Raw genomic sequence first — 6,110 nt, 5'->3', positions numbered from 1 at the left:
CACCTGAGTTCACCCAGGTGGCAGTGGTTGGCGGGAGGCTTGCAGGACAAAGGATGGCGTTGCCTACAGGCCCCACGGGGCTGGCGATCGGTCGGGGCCTTGCCGTGGCCGCTGGAAGGGGAAGCCAGTCCCCTCACATGGTGGCAGGATGGCAGCACAATGAGAGCGGAAGCTCGCAGACCCTTGAGATCTGGGCTCAGGGGTGATACCATGGCTGGCCACAGTTTGTTGGCCAAAACAAGACAGAAGGTCGACCAGGACTCCAGGGGTGGAGACATGGACTCCAGCTCTTGATGAGAAAAGCTGCGGAGACGGTGTGTGCCACCGGCTCCACCACCACCACCGTCTCCCAGCTTCACCCCTACCCGGGGAAGCTCGGACCAGTGCAGGGGCTAGGATCCTGGAGGGACTGAGTGTGTCCCCCGGGTTCCTGCCGCGCGGGCGGAGGTACAGGGCGTATTGGTGATGGTCGAACGGCGGCCTCGTAAAGGCTGTAAGGCTCGTCACCGTGCTGCTCGCTCGCACTCCAGACCCTTGAGGGAGACGGAGGGCGGACGTCCTGGTGTCTGGGACTGTCCCGTCTTGGGGCAGGCAGCGGGGTCTCCGTCGGATGCAGGGGAGGACTGTGCCACCTGCAAGACTGTGCCGCTTGTCTTCTCCTTTTCAGTTTTTACTAATTGTAACGTTTTACTCACAGTTGGCCTTAAACTTTTGTGATTTTTTTCTTTTCTTTTCTTTTCTTTTCTTTTCTTTTCTTTTTTTTTTTTTTTTTTGAGCAGATAGTGCATGTTCACTGTTCAGAAGTCACAAGGTACCACAGGGCCTGGGAAGAAGAGCGGACTTCTCCCTCGGCCTACCCGGCGTCGTCCGACGGGGGGCTCACCTCCAAGCTCACTCACGTGGCCTGGCGGATCTCAGCTCCCGGGGCCGGAGACGTTGGCCTCCCACAGTTCCCTGTGCACAGCACGGCGGCTCAGGCCCCGCTGCGTGGGAGCTCAGAGAGGGGCGGGAAAGAGCCCGTGAGAGGAGGCAAGGGAGGGACACGGGGCCTGCCGAGAGACAAGCCGTTTTTCCGTAAGCTGACCTCAGGACTGACCTGTTGCTTTCGCCATGACCGGCTTGTGGGGAGTGAGTCTCAGGGTCCGGGCCCCGCTGCAGCAGAGGGGATCATGCTGTGTCTTGAATACTAGGAGGCAGGGCCACGAAGGCCATTTTAGAGACTTTCCATCACTTATTGTTTGGCCTGGTGTGGGTCTGCTGGCCATACGTTTTTCAGTATTCACCTGTTTTTTAATTTTTTTTATTTTTATTTTTCTTTTATTTTTTTTAGTATTCACCTGTTTCTTTTTTTTTTTTTAATTTTTATTTATTTATGATAGTCACAGAGAGAGAAAGAGAGGCAGAGACATAGGCAGAGCGAGAAGCAGGCTCCATGCACTAGGAGCCCGACGTGGGATTCGATCCCGGGTCTCCAGGATCACGCCCTGGGCCAAAGGCAGGCGCCAAACCGCTGCGCCACCCAGGGATCCCAGTATTCACCTGTTTCAACAGCTTTATATCCAGCCTTCAGCTTTGGAGGGAGTTTGCCTAGGTGAGCGTTCCATCGTAGCCATCGCTTCCTTGTGATGCTCCACAGATGACATGTCATCGTCTTCTGGCTTCCAGAGTCATAGGAAAATCTGTCTTTGTGTCATTCCACTGACAATAATATGCTTTTCTGCTCCAGGTGCTTCTAAGATTCCCCGTTACCCTCGGCTTGTAGAAGTTTTGCTGCGATGTGCCTACGCATGGCGCTCTTTGCGTCCATCCTGCTTGGCATGTGTAGATTTCTCTTTCAAATCTGTGGAAACGTGTCTTTTCTCAGTTTTAGAAAATCCTTTAGAAAATCTCCGCAAATACTGCCTCTGCTCCATTATCAATTTTCACATAAGTGAAGATTTCACATAACTCAGACATTTTCAAAAAGCCCCACATAGAGCTTATGCTCTTCTCTGATTTGATGCCTGTTTTTAATTTGTCCTTCAGTCTTGCACATTTTCTATTGACCTATTTTCCAATTAACGTATCCTCTCTTCCGCTTTGTTTAATCTGCTGGTAACCCCAATCCATTGAATTTTAACTATCAATTATTGCATTTTTTAGTTTTAGAATTTCCATTTTTCTCTTCGACTTACAGATTGTAGTTCTCTTATTCAGTTGTCTCCCTCATTTTCCACTTTCTTGAGATATTAATCGCATTTACTTTCAAGTCTGTAACTGATAACTCCAAAATCAGGGGGCCTGTGGGGCTGTTTCTCTTGTTTGTTTTTTCCTGTAGAGTCGTGTGGCCTGTCTCTTGACCAGCCTGGTGCTCTTTATTAAATGCTGGACATTATGCGTGAAAGACTGTAGAAGTCCTCCTTCATGTTATCTTTTTAAAAAAATCAGATTTAATTTTATTTTGGTGGGTAGTGTAGGGACAGATTGCCTTTTCCCAACCAGGGGTTGATACGATTCAAATCTAGGTTTATCTCTGTGAAGACTGGGCTGTTTTCAGTTCTTCCTTACTCCTGGAACATAACTTTCCAAGGGACCAAGTTGAGTCTGGGCCCTTGTTCCGTGGAGGATCTTGAATTGTAGGTGTTGTTTCTCCACCACTGAGAGATGGCAAAAGCCATGATTTTTTAAACAAAGATTTTATTTATGTATTTGAGAGAGCGAGAGAGTGAGAGAGCACACACGCTCGTGAGCAGGGGAGGAGCAGAGGGGAAGGAGACGAGAATCTCCAGCAGACTCCCCTCTGAGCTCAAGTGTGGGACTTGACCCCATGACCCTCAGATCATGACCTGAACCAAAATCATGAATCTGACACTTCACTGACTGAGCCCCCGGGGCGCCCCATGCTATTCTTTTTTAAAAACTGATTTATTGAGGTATGTTTTGCATAGCAAAATTCATCCCATTCGGGTGTGCAATTCAATAATTTCTGGTAAATATACTAAATAGTATGATCATAAATTGATTGTAGAACTTTTTCATCACCCCATGAGACCCCTCATGCCCCTTGCAGTTAAGCCCCTTTCCTACCCTCCATCTCGGGAAACCACTAGTCTGCTTCCCACCTTTATGTATTTGTATTTTTTTGGGTGGGGGGTTTATATAGAATTCTCTACATAACTGTTCAAGAATCAGGAGTAAAATCCTCACTGCGTGGCTGGTTTGGTGGATTTGCCGATTTGCTTCTGTGTGCTGTCATCAAGTAAATACGAAATACGGTGACCAACGTCGTGCCAATACATCTAGACCACTTATATGAAATAAATAAATGCCTCAAAATATGCAAATTAACTAAGCCAAGAAGAAGTAGTCCCATATTTATTAAGGGGGTTGAATTCATTATCTGAGAAGGCTTCACTGGAGAATCCCAGCAAACATTCAGGAAAGAAGTTAACCCCTGTCCTGTATAAACTTTTTCAAAATACGGGGGAGAAGGGACCATCTCACAGCTCCTTTTCTGAGGCCAGTATTACTCCAATCCCCAAAGCAGATCAAGAGATCCCGTCTGACTTCCCCGTGTGGCGTGTCTCTGGGTGATGACCAGGCCGGCCTGCGTGGGGAGAGCAGTGCTTCTGGCGGGCCCACGATGGCAGCAGTCAGGGTGGCACGGCCGGGGCGAGGCGCGGGCTCACCCGTGTGCCCATGATGCTGGCCAGGCTTCAGAGCACAGGGTCAAGTGGGCTGTTCCACGTCCGCGGCTTGGCGGGCTTGCAGGGCCGGGGCCATGCAGTTGGAGTCTCGGACTCTCAGGCATCTTCCCAGGCTCGCGGGTGGGTGCCACGACCCCGGTGCACCACGCGTTGGCTGGCATGGTCATGCACACACTGAGTCCAGCTGAACCGGGGGGCCCCGTAAGTGTCCCATGTGGACAGGGGAGGAGAAAACCTCTCGAGGGGCCTGATGTCCTTTAGCGATGCTTAATACCCACGTCCGATGCACTTACTCTCTCACTGTTAGAAGCCTGTACCTATTTTGGTGGCGAATCTGTGGTGCCTCCCCCCGTGTTCCTCATTCCCCCAACTAGTCCCCACCTGGACTTGGCTCGGCCCTTACTCCTGAACCCACAGCCATCGCTAGCTGGACTCCGCTGTCTGCTGGGTCAGAGGCTCACCTGGTTGGTAGCACCTGCCCCCGCCCCCGCCCCCAGCGCGGCCCGGACCCGCCCCAGGGCAGCGGAGGTGTGCAGGTGCAGATGTGCCAGCGGTGCGCGTCCCCACGGGATGTCCCAGGGTGCGGAGCGCAGAGGTGGGGTACCCACAGGGGCTCTGTGGGGCAGAGCTGGTGAGCCGTGGGAGCCCAGGAAATCCGAGCTTCGTCCAGCTTTACAGGGCAGGGGGCATCAGAAGGCCTGGGGCAGGGCACTGGGTCCCCTTCAGAGCTGGGGCTTGAGGCCTGAGGCCAGAGGTGACTGGGTGTGTCCACAAGAGAGCAGAGGGCAGGGCAGGTGGCCCCTGCTAAGAGGCAACAGTGGGGGCGGGTCAGGAAGCGGAGGCCCCCGGGTGGTGTGGACAGAGCCAGGCGTTGCTGAAACGTTCCCGGGCAGTAGTGGCTCCTCCTGGAAGGGGCCCTTGGAATCACCCCATTCCCAGCCGCCACCCTCCCCCCAGGCCGGGCTCTTGGCTATGCCCCTCATTGCCTGGCTTTGCCGTTGAGGCCTGGCCTGGGGTGCAGGTAGGGGTGACAGGCGGCCGCTGTGGCCGTTAGGACACGGCGGTACCTGGACACGCAGGTGCTGGGCCCAGAAAGGTGGGTGAGGGTCACTGCCTGCAGGGGGAGAGGCCGACCACCCCCAGCTCCAGGACGCGGTGCCTCTCCCAGGGGCCCCTTGCACGGCGGCCGGCCCTCGTGTCACCATCCGGGTCACGGCAGAGGCCGGGTGAGGGGCTGCTGGGGTGCACGGGCCGTCGCAGACAGGGAGGCCGTTGGTGGAACAAAGCTGCAGAGATGTCCACCGGGCACCACCTTCCCCGCCTGGGCTGGGGTGCGGGCCGCCAGCCTCTTGGGGCCAGGTGGTACCGCGCGAGGGAGGGACGTCCCTCTCGGAGATCCCTGCATGCCCAGGCCCCACAGCCCAGTCCCGGGTCTGGCACCCCCGCCTCTGCCCTTGCACGGCACCGCCTGGAAAGCCAGGAGCCCCATTTGTGCGCTGTGCTCCTTGGTGCCTCAGTTTCCCCCCCCGTAAAGTCCCCGCTAAGAGAACAATGAGCTGCTGGTGGAGGACAGAGGGCACCACTTCTGCCGCTGGCGGGAGGCCTCGGTGGGGTCCCCTAGTTCCCGTCAGGGGAAACCCATCAGCTGTCGAGCCATCAGGTGTGCTGCGGGGTCACTGGCCGCTGCGGAAGTGTCCTGGGGGGGCCCTGGTTCCTGCTCCGGGGCGGCGCTCCTGCCCCCCCGCCCGACGTCAGGGCTGCGGGGAGGTGGGCATCCCAGCGTGTGGGGCTGGAAGGTGCTGGAGCTCTGAGCTCGCGGCGTTGGCCCGGGCAGTGCCGGGGGGTGGGGCAGGAGCCCGGGGGCCAGAGACGGGGTGACCAGCCAGCCCGCCAGCACCCCGTGGCAGAGACCCTGAGGCGGGGCTCCCGGCCTCCCCGGGCAGCCAAACGGGCCACGCGACTCCTGCGCCGACGCACGTGCGGGCATCCGGGCAGCTGGGCTGTATCCGTCACTCAGAAAATGTCCCGGTGGCCGGTCGGGGTGAGCATCTGTGAGTAACGGGACGAGCCCGACAGCGCGGCACCCACAGCTCGGCATGGCCCCCGTCTGTCCGCAGGGCCCAGTCTCCGCTGTGAGTCCCGCAGGAGCCACTCCACGGCTGGTGGCAAGAAAGGAGGCCGGAGGGATGGGGACCCCAAGGAGGTCGGGGTGAGGGAGGCGGGGGTCCTCGTGGCTGACGTGCAGGGCCCCGCGGGAGGAGCGCCCGAGGCCTCGTCCTACAGCTGCAGGACTAGGCTTGGCCAGTGACCCGAATGTGCTTGGACAGGTCCTCACAGCCCCCGATCGCGCCCCAGCCCGCGCACCTCCTCCACGTCGGCTGCGCCCCTGTGTCTCACCTCAGGGTGCGGCCAGGAGTGGGTGCC

Source organism: Nyctereutes procyonoides, unplaced genomic scaffold (assembly GCF_905146905.1).
Source record: "Nyctereutes procyonoides isolate TBG_1078 unplaced genomic scaffold, NYPRO_anot_genome, whole genome shotgun sequence".
Lineage (NCBI taxonomy): Eukaryota > Metazoa > Chordata > Mammalia > Carnivora > Canidae > Nyctereutes > Nyctereutes procyonoides.
The sequence above is the reverse complement of the archived record's forward strand: the minus strand, read 5'-3'. Positions refer to the sequence as shown.